A 17,176-nucleotide genomic window follows, 5' to 3' on the forward strand; every position below is an offset into this window, starting at 1 on the left:
AAGCCACGCTGCAGAGACATTACATTGTGGATCTTTGATATCACACACCATGACAATGTCTCCTTCGTAGCCGTCACAGCCACTGACTCAGGGCGTGCTGTTCGTACTGTCAGTGCTCCTGGAAACACAATGTACCTGGGGTGTGTTAGGATCTGGTTATGAAAAGACGTATGGTGCCTGTAGTGTAATCACTAATCATCTATGAATTTCTTAATCACAGCAAAGAAAATGATGCAATTTCATTAATTCTACCTGCACAACCCAGGAGAATATGTGCATAATTATCAATAATGACTTGGATCTGTGCGCAGGACCAGGGCTTATCCAGGAAAGCTGATCTTTTCACCCAAATGCTGCAGGGTAAAATGTACTTCAGAAGGAAATGACGATTTCCTCAATTAAAAACCACAAGACTTGTCCTTATTTTTCCTTTTCCACTCCTTCATTACCATTGTAAAGATCAAGTTGCATAAGATCCACTAACATGTTGCTCATTCATAGAGGCTTTGAGTCAGCGTGGTTGAAGCCGAGACTGAAAAAAAAGTTGTTCTGTGCAGTACTTTCATCTCTTCCCATAGCACCTTAAAGTAGGAATTACCAATCACCAGGAAAAAGCAATTTGTTTTTATAGATACATGATTGAAATACCTTGCAATACACGGAGCTCTCCAACAAGTGGCACTATTAAGACTATTCAAGTTCCAAGATTGATATGCAAATGAGATCTCAGAAAGGGATGTTGGGACATGTTTTACAATATTGGATTCCATCTAAAATCTTCTAAATTTACATATGAAACATGATTGAAATATATATTCGTAATTCAGATAGTCTGGAAAGTTTTGTGTTATCCACAAAGAAAACACTGAAAAGCAGGTCAACTGCCATAAGCTCAACAAGGCAGTCCTCTCTAAAGGGGTGAAGTCACGGCAGCGTGGAGAAACCATGTAATTAAGACATTAGTAAAGGTAACGTGTAACCAGGAAATTTTTCCATAGAGCTGAGTTAAAACCAGTTGCTGAATGCATGGTTTAGCCTTTTTTTGAGGATAGCATTGCAGCATTCATGGCAAGTTACCCCTCAGGTTTTCACGGGATAACTTCTAAATTGTACCTCTTCACATTTATTCTTATCGTATTTTGATGTTGCTTGACAAACTCTGGATCATTTTGAGAGGCAATACATGACATCTCTTCAAATAATTCATATTTGTCTGGAATACATGTTTGGCTGTACTACAAGAAAAACGGTCCAGAAATAGTTACATACACAAAAATTGAGGCGTGGCAATAGTTGATTGCAATGGAAACAGGATCAGACTAGATCTGTTGTTGGAATATGAGCAGTTTGGGAATTAACTGGGAAGCCAATGCATTAAAATGTATCATACACAATATAAAAATAGCATTTTTAAATAGTAGGTTTCATTTGGTTAGCGTAATATTCCTTCTGTTTTTGAAAATCAACTGTCAGTTTTCCCCCAGTTTATTCTAGTGTTATATAGATATAAAATCACGATCGGAATGATATACCGGAATCTGAACACCGTCTTCCATTATGAGTCGGTCACAAAATTATTAACAGTATTTGGATACCACAAGTTGCACAGAGGTGCTTGGTGAGTTTTCAAAAAGCCTAAGTGCCCAGTCCGTGCTTGGCTCTGGCTTTTTTTACTCTGTGCTGATCTCAGTTCCGCACAAGTTTGATCCGGTTCACACTGAAGTCACTGCAAATTCTATCACAGGGTAAATAGAGGAATAAAATCTAAAATGGATGTTTTCATTTTACGCTTCCTTTAAGCCAAATTGTACCATTAATTTTAAAATGTTGGCCAGTACGATAAATGGCAATTACTGCACCTTTCAGAAACGCGTGCCATGGGCGCAGGTGTATACAGATCGCTTTGCCGAGTTTTCTGTTTGGCTGGCTTTAACTACCTGGAGCTGTATCTCCTGTAGTGTGTTGTAAATAACAGAGTAAGTGCACTTTGAATGCAGCAGCATAATGGGCACATAGCATGCTAACTAAAGCATTACAAATGCTGCATGGCCTATTTTTATCTCCCTGTCCTTCTCAATACAGTATTTTTATCTGTCACACCAATAGAAAATTTTTTTTGTGTCTCTAGGAAAAACAAGGCAACAAGAAGGCTGTCCTGCTAGTGTTTAAACATGGCATGTCCCCTTACACACTGCGGGACTTTTCACAGGCTTAACACCATATAAGTCTGCAGAACCAGAACCTAAGTGGCACTTGTGAGTAAGGCTTTATATGAACATTACTTGGAAAGGGCAAGTGAAGTTTATGAGTCAAATTCTCCAGTGGGGTGCTACTCTGCAGCCACACATAGCTTGGAAAAGTAGGGGTGAAATGCTACCAAACTGAAACGCTTTTCACTTCACACAAGTGGGCAATTGTGCAAAATGCAAGCCAGGGGAGAACTATGCTTTTAAAAAGTGATGATATATTTGTCGTTACATATGAAGAGTTGATTTTGCGTTGGCATGCGGCATTTGCATAGTTTTCTGTAGCTTAGTAGACTTTGAAAACACAGGTAGGCTGATGGAGCTGCTGCAATTTCAGGAGAAGACATCGGTGAAATAACTTCACAGAAACTGCGCCACTCTAAGAGACACGGAAAACCCTATCTATCATCTCCCTGTAGTGAAAGGGGGAAACAGAGAATGTGCAATAAAACTGACATAAACACAGAAAAAATAACAAACACGCCCACGTTAATTAATGAATGTACTTTTGTTAGTAGCAGGTCACCATCATTCTCTATTGACATTTACTGCAACTGCAATTTCTTCTTTAAGACCACTGACCCAGGAAAATGTAACCCTCTAGTTATCCAACGTCCTTTAATTAGAGATGTGTCCAGAGATAATCTCACTCACAGCCCCTATTGTGAATCATTTATTTTCTAACTTTCCTTTTTATCAGCCGTCTTTCATCTTTATGTTTTTCCGTCTCAGCCCGGCTGCGCGACCCGGGCTTGCAGAACGCGGTTTATTCATCTGCCGGTTCTCCCAACTGCATCTCATCTCTCGGGACACTCGGGGTCCCGCTCCGAAGCGCTAGCCGCCGCCGCCGGATCTCTTGCAGGAGTCGCGGCTTCCCGCTGGGCAGAAGGCCCGGCGGCGCCCGGCCTCGGCCGAGAAGGGGCTCCCGGGCGGGCCCCCTGCGGCCCCCGCGCCGGCGGCACTCGGCGGGGATACCGGGGCTCGTTTGTCTGTCTTGGGAGCGCTTAGCTGTCCCTGCGCTGCGCGGCAGGGCTGACTCGGGACTGCTGGGCGCTGGCGGGCGGCAATGCCAGTAGGATGAGGCTTCTCCGGGGGCGGGGCGCGTGGAGGACCACCGGGACCAACACCGCGGCGCGGCGGGCAGCGACGGGCGGCCGCGCTTCGCCCTGCCCATGGCCCCCCGCCTCCCCCGCGCGCCGCGCCCCCGCTCGCCGCCATGCGGCCCGGGCGCCGGCCCCCCCCAGCGCCTGCCGCCCGGGAGCCGCGCGCCGCACCTCGCCGCCGCCGGCGCCGCGGGGACGGGCCTTGCCGCGGGGCCTGCCCGGGCCCCGGCGGCCCCTCGCGGCGGACTACGGCTCCCAGAGCCCCCTGCGGCCGCCGGCGCGAGCCCCGCGCGGGGTCCGGCGGCGCGCGCGCGCGCACACACACACACACACACACACATACATACACTCGCGCTCGCTCGCGCGCGCTCCCGCCCGCCCGCACACACCCACCGCGGGAAGCGCGGGAGGGCGGGCTGCGCATGCGCCTCCCGCTCGGCGGCCGGAGGGGCGGGGCGGGGGAACGTCAGAGGCGCCGCCATTGGCGGAGCGGCCGTGCGCCGCTCGCCGTGCGTGGGGGCCGGGGCCGGGGCCGGCCGGGGAGCGGGCGCTGCGCCGTTGGCGTAGCGTTATTGTGAATGGAGCGGGCGGCGGGGCGGGGAGGATGATGTCAGCCTGCGAATGTCAACAATGTAGCGATTGAGGGGCGGGGGCGGCGCTGGGCCGGGGCGCGCGAGGCGGCGGCGGCAGGCGCGCGGCAGAGCCGGGCAGCAGCGGCCGCGGCAGCAGCGCGGTGCCGCCTTCCCTCACCGCCTCCGCCGGGCTGCCACCGCCGCCCGCCCCGGGGGCCGCTCCGGCAGCGACACAGCCGCCGCGGTGCCGCTCCCCCCCCCCCGCCTCCCTCCCTCCCTCCCTCCCTCCCTCCCTCCCTCCTTCCCACCCTCCCTCCGCTGCGGCTTTCTCTCCTCCTCCGGCCCCCCTGCCAGCCCTCTCCCTCCCTCCCTCCCTCCCTCCTTCCCTCCCTCCCTTCCCCCTTTATTTTTCTCCGCAAGACTTTGGCGCTGGAAGCAGCTGGTTCAAAGCAATCGCCATGTGATGAGCGTCTGGGGCGGGTTTTTTTTTTTCATTTGGGGGGGGGGCGGGTGCAGTTTTCTGACCGCAGAGACGTATTAATAAGAATTTCCGAAACAACAGCAGCAGAAACAACAAGAGCAACCCCCCCCCTCCCCAAACCTCCTCAGCCGTAACAGTCTTTCCCCCCCCCCCCGCCCCGCTCCACCCCGCCCCACGGCCTCCCCCCCCCCCCCCTTCCCCCAGGCTGCAGCGAGAGGGGAGACCCCCGAAAGTTGCGCGGAGGCGAGGTGAGTGCGCCTGTTCCGCGGCTCGGCAGCCCCGCTGGGGAAGGGGGGGGGGGGGGGGGCGAAGTTTGGGGGGAGGCTGGCCGGGGTGCGGGGGGCGCAGCGTGGGTTTTCCCCTTCTCCTCGCCGAGCAGCTGTTGCGCGGGGTCAGGCGGGGGGCTGCGCCCCGCCCGGGGGCCGGGGCTGTGCTGGCTGCCCGCTCCCCGAAGTGGGAAACACGCGCGTTGCGTAACGGGGAGTGCGCGGCGGGCGCCCCGCTGTCCGTGTGCGCGCTCACACCGCACCGCTCCGCACCGCTCCGCACCGCCGGGCGGCCCGGAGGCCCCGGGCAGCCCCCTCCGCCCAGCGCCGTCCCGCCGCCGCGGCCACCTGCAGCCGCTCGGGGCGAGCGGGCAGAACCCCCGGGCGAGCGGCGGCCCCTGCCCCCCCGCGCGGGTTCGGGGGGGATGCGAACTCCGGTAACAGTTTCTTGGATCGTTAGAACGGAGCGTGTAGGCAAGGCAGCGCGCCGCGGGGACGCTGGCTGTCATGAAAGACTCTAAGTGTGAAATCGTGCCTCTCCTTTTGTGGAGCAGGCTATTTTTGTAATGCGGCGGGTGTCTTGCTTCAAACGCTTCAGTTATCGTGAGATCGTCGTGCCCTTGTCGCCGAAGCCCCGGCAGCTCCGGAGTAAACCCCGTTTGTCATTCAATGGTAATAAACGTGAGGCGGGGATGACATCTTATTAGAAATACTCTTCAGGGTGTTGGAAAGATTGGGAAATCGCGGTGCTGCTGTTTGTGCTAGTTGAAGCCGTGTCAGTGTTTTCGTGATGAAAGCCCGTTCTCAAAGACTTTGGAACTGTCGCTAAACTTGTGCATATTTTAATCGGGTGGTCCGGGGCTCGAGCTAGAAACCAGTCGGGTTTTTTCAGGCTGGGAATTGTCTGAGGTTCTGCCGTAGCCGGTGGAATGCTCAGCAGTTTGAAGAGCGTGGTGGTGCTTGGGTGAAGTGACTCGCTCAGGTACGTAAATACTGAAATTTGAGATAATTGCGTTTGATGAGATGGATAGAATAAAGCGATAAGGTTTCATCTGAAGCTGTTGTCTATGGGGCTGTTGTAGCAACAGCTTGAAACCAGTGTTCTAGGAGGCTTTACATCTGACAGATAGAAATAAAATTCCACTTCAGATGGGGGCTTGTTCCTTTAAAAGCCCGTGTTGCCTTTTGTACCCACCTGCCTGCCCCTGTCGCTGGGATCTGGGCACTTGTGCAGCAAAATGGATCGGCGTTGTACTTCCCTGCGGTGTACTGAACCTGTGCTTTCAGCATCGTTTTTCACATTTGACCCTCCAGCTTCAAAGGCTGCTCTGAAGGTGCTCGGCAAGAAGTGGAAGGAAGCCGTGACTAATTGGAAAAGTAGAAGATTGAAAAATCAGGATCATAGGTCTACTTTTTGTGTTCGTTAGCTCTGTAACACTGGACGAGCCATTCAAACAGATGTACACCAGTACGCTGAGCTGTCAAGTGGACAAGAAAGGTCCCTAGTGATTTTGGAGACGGGGTGGTTGTCAGGATATTTAGAGATGTTTTGCAGAAGTGCTCTGCAGAAGCAGAGTATGCATTTCTGGACAATGCTAGGCAACTCTGCCGTGCAATTTGTGGTTAAACAACATTTTTGAGAACTTTTACCGTTGTGAGGTGCACATGGCAAAGGTGCACACATGGGAAAGGTGTGCACAGCAGATACATGACTGATGCACATGCTGACAGATCGCAACTGGTTAATCGTGAGCGATTGTTTATGCCCAGATGTCTCAAACTGGGGAAACAGTACTAGAGCAGGTATTCCTAGTCTTTTTCTGGTGTGGAGGCACATCTGGAGCATCTGTTGGTATTAAGGTGGTGCATGCTGGCAGGATGTGCTGGTGATGTAGGTGGGACACCCTCATCTCCTTTCTTTGCTTTCTGTCGTTCATTTTGAAGCAAGAAAACACTGTCTGTTCACTCTTCTGTGCTGGGCGTGAAGGAAAGTTGGAGATGGCACCCGAGTTGCTAGTTGAGAGTAACGGTCCAAATCCCAACAAATAGGCATTGACATGACACTCCTAATACGAAGAGATTCTAGTAAATCTTTGACATTGTAGAAGGCCTCAGAGTCTCATTGAAATTGATGAGTTTAGTAAAATCTCCATACTGTATAGCAATCTTGCATATCTCTTTCTGCATGTACATAATTAATAACAAAGAGAGCTGAAAATAAAACCCTGTATAGATGATGTACAGTGTGAAATATGTGACAGAGTTGCTTGCCCTTGTTTATTTTAAAACTTCAATTGCTTGATTTTCTGTTCTGAAGTGTAATAGCTATTTTTCTTAATGAGGCTACAGTATGATTGCCAATTAGTTACTTTCCTCAAGGTTTTCTCTAAAAATATCACCAGCCATGGAAAAAAAACCCCAAACAACCAGCGATCACGTTTAAAAAAGAAAATCCAAGAAGAATAAAAAAAGATGTTTTCTCATTGTGTGCTTGTGACATTCTTTTTGGGTAGGACTTCACATACGCACAGATAAAGGGGAGATCTCTTAGAGCGTAGCTGAGAGACAATTACAGTGCTAAGCTGAAAAATGAGATGTGTAACATTAATATATGCGAAGTAATCATTTTGGTAGTAATGACATTTTTATGTAATAAACTGTTGGTGTAAATTGAATAGCATTTATTCTGTGAGGTGAACAGAGTCTCTTGTGATTTTAATTTAGGTGGTATGAACATGGTTTATATATGCAAGTCAAAATGTAGGTGCCTTTTTACTCAAAGGAATGCTCTCTGAATGGCTTCTTAGTTTACAAGTTGCGTGAACATACCTGTAGTGTTTAGCAGATGTGACTTACGTTGGAAGGCATGGATGCTTCCATCTTTCACCTCTGGGTCTGAATTTCCAGGTCTGCTCGTATTGGGTGTGATGGTCCTATATTAGTGGTTTCTGAGTTGAACTGTTAGGGGAAATACACCAATCATTCCATTAATTTGTTGAAGAAAATTTGGATTTAAACTTAAAAGCTTTCTCTAAGTCCGAGTTAGTTCTGCTGCTTTCGGTGTTCTTCCTGACCACATACCAAAGAGAATCTTTTTGGTGTTGCAGTTCTTTACTGATATTTGAGTAGGTTGCAGTAGCTGAATGGGCAGTAGATTTCTATCCCCAGTAACCCCCCAAGGTTTTCCAGAACAGTGCTCAAACTGCTTGTTCAGCTTTTTACAAAAAAATGGTCCTCATTCCTTTAAATTCAGCCAAAATACATTAACCTTGGCAGCTGCTAGAATATTACACATTCATTTGAAGCTTGCATTGAGAAGATGTAAAATGTATGAATATTGCCAGCTGAGTTGCAATGTGTTCGTTCTGCTTTTTAGTTAGGCAGAAACATCTTTGTAGTGGATTGAAAAGAGCACTACTTACTGTGCCACTCTTGGCTATGAATTAAAATTTTAAAGCAGGCAAGCAATGGAATGTATACAAATGCCTTTGTGGCCAGTGATGGACTCAAAGCTCCCAAGTTGCTAGAAGTAATGGTATTGATCAAAGAGCAACCACATGTTCAGAACAGGTAAATAAAAAGGAATGAGAGAATAAGTTTGGGAAAACTTTTATGCTAAAAGTTTACATGTAGAGCAGAGCTTCAATCTGTCCAAAATTGGGCTCGGAAGGCTCCTCTCTTGATTGTATCGATCTTTATGCAGAAAGAGCCACAGCAACAACCAGAGGAGCACCAGCTGTGCTGCACTGGCATCTCAGTAGATCAATAGATGTGTCCCTGTTTGGCTTGAAACAAGTTGCCTGCAAAGGCTAACGTGGCGGGGGCTGAACTGCGCTGCTGTGTGGGTAAGAGGGCTGCACTGTGTGTATAGCCCCTCATCCTTCCCTGATCTTCTCTGCCGCTGCTCCCCCTTTGCTGTTTACACTTGCTGGTGCAAACGTGCCGTCGGAACAAGATGGGACACTTTAGATTCAGTGCCTCAAAAGAAGAGGAGGAGGTGGTGGTGGTGGTGGCTGCAGGGGCGAGAGGCACCAGGACCTGAGGTATGCCATTTTCTTCTTCTTTTTAGTGTGTAAGGTGACCTGAAAGGGTCAGATTCTCCCAGATTTATTCCCGAGACCTATAATTTGCATACAGCTTTCTCTGCTATTGTATCAGCTGAACAGATGCTTGAAAAGCTGCTAGAAACAAAAAAGCTGGGGATTTCCAGTTTACACCTAGTAGGAGTTGCAACAGAAGCTGGAAGCTTATGTTTTTGCTCCTGAGCTTTGAAAACACTCAGCTGGGCTGTGATGGGTAGATGGGTTTTGATGCATAGATTCAAAAGGAGTCTCCCCACCAAGAAAAACAGGAACTCTTTACTGCTTGTGACCATACAGGGCTGCTGGGCTGTGGAGCAGCAATTTTGTTTTTTGCAAAGAGGAAAAGCAGTTACGTCTGTTTAAGTAAACAAAATGACCCTCGAGACTTAACCATAGCTACTTCTTATAGCCGACATCCACTGAGGGTGGTTTTATTTTTTTATTAGTGAGCGCTTTAAAATTTAAACCTGAACTAGGAAAACAGGAACTGTAGGTGTGGAGGTGTTCCTTTACCCCGATTTGCATGCAGCCTGTTTTTTTATTTAGTGGGTAGGTGTGTTCACTGTATGTGAGAGCAATTGAACATGTCAGCAGTTTCCTGCAAGCTGCTCTTGCTGACTCACGTGTCTGGTGCAGCTTGGAGCTACCCTTGCTATAAACTATCCACAATAGGAAGCGCAGGCAGAGAGACCGTCAGTGCCGAGCTGTTGTTCAAAGGTTATTTTCAGTTCTCTGGTCATTGCTTTGCTGTGGTTTTCTTCCCCAGTAGTATCAAAATACACTGTCATTTTGCCGGGCTGCTGTTCTCCTAGGTGCATATGTGAAGTAGAAATCCATCGTACCACTGCAGAGGTTGTGCTTAAAGTACAGCTAGGTGCTGCAGAAATAAACCTCTGGGGTTTATTTTGTTTCTTTTTTTTGTGAATGGGATGTTACCAAAAAAACCCAAAAAACAATCCCCCCGAGCATTGTTCCCAATTTGGATGTGGCAAGTCCAGCGTATGAATTGTATTTTCCCTTGCCAATTGCAAGCTGTACGGTCTCCTACCCTCCACTCCTTTTTATGGCAGAAATCTTTAAAGCCACCAAGGAATTCTAATTAAACTTTAAAAAAATGGCTTTAGCCATCTTCAGTTTTCAGAATTTTGCTGTTTCTTAGTTTGGTTATTATCTCCTGTGTGGCAGTATCGCTGCCCATTAGCATGAAAGGTTTCCTTCATTTGCATGAAGATGAAAACTTGTGCTCTTGTAAAACTGCTTCTTTATTTACAGCCTCTATTCTGATTACTCATAAGGATCCTAAAATGATAGCTTCTGCTGACTGATGATTTTTAACTGATCATCTTATTGTGGTTTTTTTCTCTTTCCTTCTTTCTTTTTCCTTTCTTAGTCGATCACAAAAGCCTTTGCAGAAGCGGAGTGAATTATTCGTCTGCAGTTCTGGATTTACTGTCACTGAGTTTAGATTTGTAGTTGTCCTTTGTGTATTTTTCTTGTTTTTGTGGAATGGGACAAAAAACAATCTGTGAAAGTGTGATAAACAAAATCAGCTGGTATAGAACAGGCTTTAATAACAACAAGGTGAGTTCTTGTCACTTGTTTTGTTTTTAGTCAACTACTTTGACCAGTAATGAATAGAAAACCACATTGAAAGCTTTGTAACAGATGAAGAAAATGGGTGTTCTTGGTTTCCGCCAATACAAATGACTCATCAGTATCAGTAGTGTTTCTGTTTCTAATAATAAAACTGTGGAAGACCTTTAAAACGTGTGGTTTTGGCCCCTACTCTTAGTGAAAGGTTGGAAAATATTACTTTGAGCTTCTGTTTTTTTAAAACTTATGGAAGATTTAGCGATTTGCTGTGCAACAGGGGAAGATCTCATACCCTCCCAAAACCCCCTAATTGTAGCACTTCTTGCAGTGCTAAAAATCTTCCCCTCTCCTGTCTCCTCAGCGTTTTGCATTTCACTGCAGTGAGTATTGTCGACACTTAGCCTTGGTGTCAAGAGATGTGCATCTGGAAAATATAATCTATTTATGTTGAGTGGGGGAAGACTTGGCATACTACCTTGTCTTACTGAGCTGCTGTTCTCCACCTCTCTTCCACTCCATTAGAGAGAGGACAGTAAGACGGCCAAGTGACCTGTTTTGCTGTTGGAGCTGGGGTCAGAGGAACCGAAGAGGAAAGTAAACAGAAAATAGGAGTTGAAGAATAAATGACAACTGCAGGATGTGTTTGTCATTACCTAGAAGGAAACACACGTCTTCCAGTACTGAAAGTGATACTGAAAAAAGGGCAAATCAGAAAGTGATCTATTAAATTTTTCTTTCTCTCTGTTTGTTTGTTTGTTTGTTTTTGTTTAAGTAATAGTTTTCAAATGTGCTGGCATCCTTTTAGCTGTTTACCTATGAGGCTGAAATCTTTTTCTAAAGACCGCCCCATGTTCAGTGCGGTGAAGGAACCCCTGGCACATACTGCATCTTGTTTGAAACTGTGCCTCCTAGAACATGAGGTTATTTTGTTTACATGTCAACAAAGCATGCCCTCCATGCTGTTACAGTATATCAGATTTTAATTCTTCTACACAAGGTGTTCTTCTTTTAATGGCAGTGCAATCAGTGTCTCCTGATCTGCTGCATAGAGAGTGTGACTGCCTGCTTTCAAGTTGCCTGTGTTGTTGTAAGATTTAAAGACTGTAAATGAGGCAGAGCTAGTCTTTTCTTCCTGGTTAAGAGTGAAAATTCCAACAGTTGTGAAACCTTGGTGTTTACTTTCTCTGTTGTTGCAACATTTATACTAGTAAGTTATTCCTTATAACAATGTGATGGTTCCTTGTTTCTTATTACTCTTTTTTAAAAGCAGAGTGTGCTTTTTACAAAATCCATTCTGGGGCAGATTCTCAGTAATATCTAGACCTATCCCAGCCCCCTCCGTGTCATGGGCATGTTTTTCCACTAAATATTTAAATGTATTTATGTAGTTAATTGGGATTGTGCTGTGATATCTTGGGTGTGTTAGTTGCTTGTATAACCAGACTGTGATGGACAATCTTTGTCTTGTAGCTTCTTACTGGGAGAGGCTCACTAAAAATAGAGGCGCAGAAGCCTGTGAAGATACAACTTTGAAACATGTGAAAATCCAGTTGTTTGTTACATGGCAACAATAAGACAGATTTTGCTATTTTCAGATTGGTATAGTAGAAAATGCCAACTTCCAGCTTAAGGATTTATTTATGGACAGTTCTTACTGAAGTTCACAGAAGAGTAATCGGTAAGGACTGCAAAATAAGGTGTCACTGGCTGCTCAGAGTTCAAGAGGACATAGGTTCAGTGCTCTGATTTCAGCTTTTCTTTAGAAAAGGTTGGCATCAGAAGTGTCATGAGGGTTGGGTCATGATGTGTCTAAATCTCATCCATGTTCTGAGCTCTGCTGACTCGGAAATGGGACTTGTGTCCAGAATCACTGAGGGCTGCACCTGTAAGGGGTGACAGACACTGTTGCTACTGAATTTTGAGACTATGATTCTGCTCTGCATCGTCTCCTCTCCGTTCCTTGCACTTGCCCCGGCACCTGTCTCATCCCCACAGTGGGCCAGCCCCGAGAGCTAAATCGGCAGAAGATTATTCATTGTATGTATAGGGTTTGTTTTTCTGCTGGTTGGTTTTACTGAGAGTCTGGCAAGGACCTCTGTAAGGGATCAAATTAAACCAAAATTTGTTGAAAGACCTAGAGCTGACCATGGGACCTCTGGTCCCCAAAGCGCAATGACTGTCACAGCATCATGCCCCATCTCCTGAAGATCATGCTTGTCTTGCTTTTGCTATGTGGTGGCACTGCAGAAAACCATTAGCAGCTTGTGCCCAGCCTCACCTGTAGCTTGGCAGTAGGAGCTTGTTTCCAGGGCATGGAAAGTTTGGGCTTTTTAAATTTTGGCTTGTATTTGTATCAGACAATTGAAAGAAACGATAGAGGGAAACAGAACTCAAGCAAGTCTTCTACGTTAACAAAATGCAAAAGTATTGTCTTTTGCAAATATTCAAATAACTATTGTTGTTCATACCTGATTCTGGTTGCTGCTGGCCTGATCTGACCTGGTTGTGTCACCAATCTCCCCTCTGTGATGAGCTCCCCTGAATTTAGGTTTCAACCTTAAGTTACAGCTGAGGACATGAGCAGACCTGGTGACTGTGGAGACCTTTGTTTGAACCAGGTGACTGCAATCCTAGACCCTCAGGTCTTCCTTGCAACCCTTCATCACTCTGGGGATGATGGCTTTTTCTTGATGGTAGATTTCTGGGTTATTTTCTAGACAATTTGAGTAAGAGATGGGGCTGGGGGGGGGGTGTGGAGCAGTGGTGGTGGCACAGGACCTTTGCTAGGTGGCAAACCTGGATTGCCTCAAGCTGTTGTGCATAGCTTCACCCTGTGTGGCTGCTGGAGCCAGCTGGCCGGTGTCTGGGAGGGGGACAGCACTGCTGGCGTGCTCCCGTGTTCCTGAGCAGCGCCAGTGGGGATTTTATGCAAAGCTGAAAGGTGGCCATGCGTATTGGCCAGACTTTTGGCCAGAACTTGACTAGCAAAAATCAAACTGTCTGCAGACTTTTGGTTAGGTCCTGCTCTTGAGTGGGGAAACCCAAATTGTGCTTCAGGTCAGTGCAGGTATCTGCTGTGCCTGAGGTGCTTCTGTGTGTTGAACCTGTAACCTGCCAAATGCTTCTGACTGCTCAACAATTTAACTTCATTCCAATCCTGTCATTTATTCCTGTAGCTGTTACTAAATGTGTACTGAGGGGTAGTGTGGTCCACAACTCACTCACGGTAAATGAAACTTGTGTAGTTTTTTGTAGCTGGAACTTGGTGGCCAGTGCAAATACAAGCACTCTGCAAGGAAATTTTTTGTCTTTTTCCTCTTCTTGTTCCTCTTCGTTTGTCTTGTTATTAGGCTAAAAGTAGAGTCAGTGATTCATTCAGTAATCTGTTTCTTGGACAGTTAGTCATCTGCCAATTTATGTTAACTTTCCACTTTGTTCAGAAAGTGAGTAATGCTTAATGCACTAACCACCAAATTCCAAGCTTAAAAAGCTGTGAGCATCATTTAAGTCATCTCCAAACTTTCTCTTCAAAGTTTTTACCATTCTGTGAGATCAAAGCAAGTAAGGTCTGGCATGCAGTGTGGTACAGCTACAGTCCAATTGTTTAGTCTAGCCCCAGTTATTAACTCAAAACACAAACCTGCAAATGTAATGCACGAGTTCTGTTGTACACCAACCCGTGTGTTACTTAATCAGTGTAATGCTTTGTGTTTTTCTTTGCAGCTCCTACTTTCAAGGGATAAATACTGCCTCCCTCCCTTCCCAGACTGCCACGACTTTGTTAATTTATATTGTTCTCTACCTCAACAAATTGCAATGCTATCAAGACTAATTTATTGAAAATAGCTTGGAAGGAGAGCTGGAACTGGTATTAGCTCCCTGCTGCAAATATTTTTGGTGCTTTTCATGATTCTTTTTGGCAGGGAAAAAAGTGATTGTGCTGTTGAAGTGTTATCTATATAGAACTTGAATCTATAAAGCCTTCCTATAGCGATCGGGTAGATGTTTTGATCTCAAGGTGATGCCAGTCATTTCTGAAGATGAACACAGTACTTGTTTGAATCACTTGAGAATTTTTTAACTACTTTTTTCTTTCTTACGGAAACTGGAGTAGCATAAAGAGTAACAAGGTCAGTAATGTCACGGGAGAACTATATAGGACCAAAGTCTTTACAGTCTGCTCTAAAATAACATGAAAGGGCTGACTGCCGTGCTCAGCAGCAAAGGAATTCAAAGTGCAGGAGAGATTTGAGTGCTACGGGGGGTAGGGTGAGGTGGGGGTGATAAACATGGGTACCAAGAGTGGTTTGCTTGGCCCAACACTTTCCTTGTTCCTTCTTCAGGCACCTGTTGTCCTCCCTCGCAACTTCAGTCCATTTCTTGCAGCAAAGTCATTGTCTCTGTGTGCAATTACCCTGTGGTGCAGATGGTTTTAGGGTGTCCCCTGTGCTACAGTTCTGTAAACAGGCAATATAGAAGCCAGTGGGTGGGAAGGAATAGCCGTTTGTGGTAGGGTCTGTAGGCAGCCTGTGGCCACCTCCTGCCACAGTCTAATGGGGTCACAGCAGAAGTCTGTCGTGCTCTGCATTTGTCAGAATAAGCAAAAAATCAATTGGTCTGGAGGAAGAGTTAGGGAAAAATCCATTTCTCTGTTCCTAGAATCCAGTTCCAATCCATGTAAATGCACAAAACATTCTGGTCACCATGTTCCAGTTTGAAGAATTATGGCTTCTGAAAGGTTTTTCCTTGCAGACTGATTTTGCACGCCAGCGAGCTTGAGTAGTTTGATTACGCTCTGGACAAACAGCCATGCTGGGGGTGCTTATTTGAACCCCAGCCTTTGGGATTTGCCCATCCAGATTACCTGCAGGTTTTCCAACATCAGCAGTGCTAGTTAATGCACTTGCCTCTTTAGATGGATTGCAACTATCATATTTTAAAAATTACTTGTTTCTTGTTAGGTATTAGTTTCAGCTGTTGAGCTTTACTTTTCAGGAGCGATGCTGGGTTGGAATTTGAAAATTTCTTGGGTGTGTCTGCTTCTCAGTTGGCTCAAGTGTGAGCAGAGCTTTCACCTGCATTTGGTTGAAAGGCATCCAGGAGCCAGTCTGTATGACTGCTGCTCCCCTGCCTGATCTCAAATTATTTTTTTTTTTTAAAAGGAAGTAATACACACAGAGATGAGAATTGGTGCTGTTTCATTGGGTTATGAGTAAACTGAAACTGAGGAATGCCTTTTCTTCCAGACTTCTTCTCTGGACCTCCAGTGGTCAATGCCAGGCTGCAGACCTTGAGTGCTGAACTGGCACCGGAGGAGACGGGCACCTGGCTTTCACAGGGGTGCACAGTGTTTGGGGGTTGCTTAATCGCTGGGTTTGGGACTTCAGGTTTCAGGTCACCTGGACAGGGCAGAGGAGGCTTTACAGGATTTACAGCTGTATTTGGTCTAACAGTTGCACAGCTGTTTTCTTTGGCTAGTTAGGAGACTGTGGCGTGAAGGAGAGATGACCCAGTGCCTGAAACCTTGTAGCTGTGGAAGCCCAGGTAAGGGCAGTGGTGACTGTTGCAAAGATGAAATTGTATTCAGGGCATTTTCATCTGAGAATTCCGCAAACACCGCCCCCCCCCCCCCCCCCCCCCTTCAATTTGTTTCTTGACTGTAAAGTTTCGGACATTCCCGTGAAGATGGGCATGCTTGGTGTCATCCTCCTGCGCAAAGAGGTGCCTGAGGAGGCACAGCTGGGTGAGGGTTCTCCCGGGTATTTATAGAGGGGTGTCTCCTGCCCCAACTTGCTCTGCAGGTGTGCTGCTCGGTCGGTTAAAGAAACCACGGATTGAAATGATCGCAGGAGTGAAACAGTTTACAAATAGCTTTTCAGTGTTTGTTTTTATTTTTAACTCCTTCCCCACCTACGGGCGCCTCCCCTGGCGTATTGGCGAGGCTGAAACAGCTCAAGGAGGGAAAATCGTTGTTGCAGAATATGCAAAGTGCACCAAGAGTTTCCAGAGGACCCTCGGAAAGTGAGTTGCTTTCGTAATGGCAGAGATCCTGCACCTCTTCCTTCGCCGAGCCCCACTTGTTCCCTTCTGCTCTTTGCTTATTTGGGGTTTACAGGGGTAAAACTTCTGTGGCTGCTGGGTTTTTTTCTGAGAGTTAGATTGCATGCTGTTTGTTGCTTTTTTTTTTTTAAGGGCTGACAACTGATGAAAAGATACCAATAGCAACATATTTGAAGCCAGTGGAGGCGGGGTGCCCTTCTGGAACCTGCAAGGAGAACTCCTGGAGCCAGGTCCTGCTGCCTGGGCACTGGCTGCCGGTGTCTCCAGCAGTGTGGTCCCCACAGCTGCCCACCATCTTTCAGGCACTTGGTGTGTGCCCCTTTTGCCCTAATTTTAGCTTATCGCAGAGGAGTGATCTTAAGCATACTGCCGCATCTGAGCATGAGAGGAAACTTAGACATTTTTCTCTCTCTCTCTTTTTTTTTTTTTTTTTTTAATTTATTTTCCTAACCCATGTTTGATTGCTTGTGGAAAATTCTGCTCAAACGGGTGAAATTTCTTTGGGTGTTTAATCTCAAAACCGCAGCTCCCAATACCCAGGACGCACTGGTGGTAATGCCCTGCTTACAGCCTTTTTCCAGCAGTGAGTAGGTGTGAGTGGGAGGGGAGAAAGGGGAAGGACACGTATGGGATAGAGGGGTATCTCTTGCCTCTTGGGTTGCTTTTCTGGTTTGTTTCCTAAATTTAAAAAAAAAAAAAGAAAAAAAAAAAAAAGAAAGTCTGGCTGCCTGCAAAGTAGGTTAATCATTGCAGAAAGACTAAATGGTGGTACT

At 46.6% G+C, this 17,176-nt stretch overlaps 1 protein-coding gene across 3 annotated transcripts in view; it reads left to right on the forward strand.

Moving 5' to 3' along the window:
* The first annotated feature begins 4,577 nt into the window (after positions 1-4,577).
* BACH2 (BTB domain and CNC homolog 2) overlaps positions 4,578-17,176 on the forward strand; it is a 196,862-nt gene continuing 184,263 nt past the window's right edge. The window contains exon 1 of one of the 3 annotated variants that reach the window (XM_056342598.1): positions 4,578-4,650. The gene's annotated coding sequence lies outside the window, so the exon portion shown is untranslated. Of the gene's footprint in view, positions 4,651-4,726; positions 5,341-17,176 lie in introns of those variants that run through there. The other 2 variants (XM_056342602.1, XM_056342600.1) reach the window with 2 other exon arrangements.

Source organism: Falco biarmicus, chromosome 6, assembly GCF_023638135.1.
Source record: "Falco biarmicus isolate bFalBia1 chromosome 6, bFalBia1.pri, whole genome shotgun sequence".
Classification (NCBI taxonomy): domain Eukaryota; kingdom Metazoa; phylum Chordata; class Aves; order Falconiformes; family Falconidae; genus Falco; species Falco biarmicus.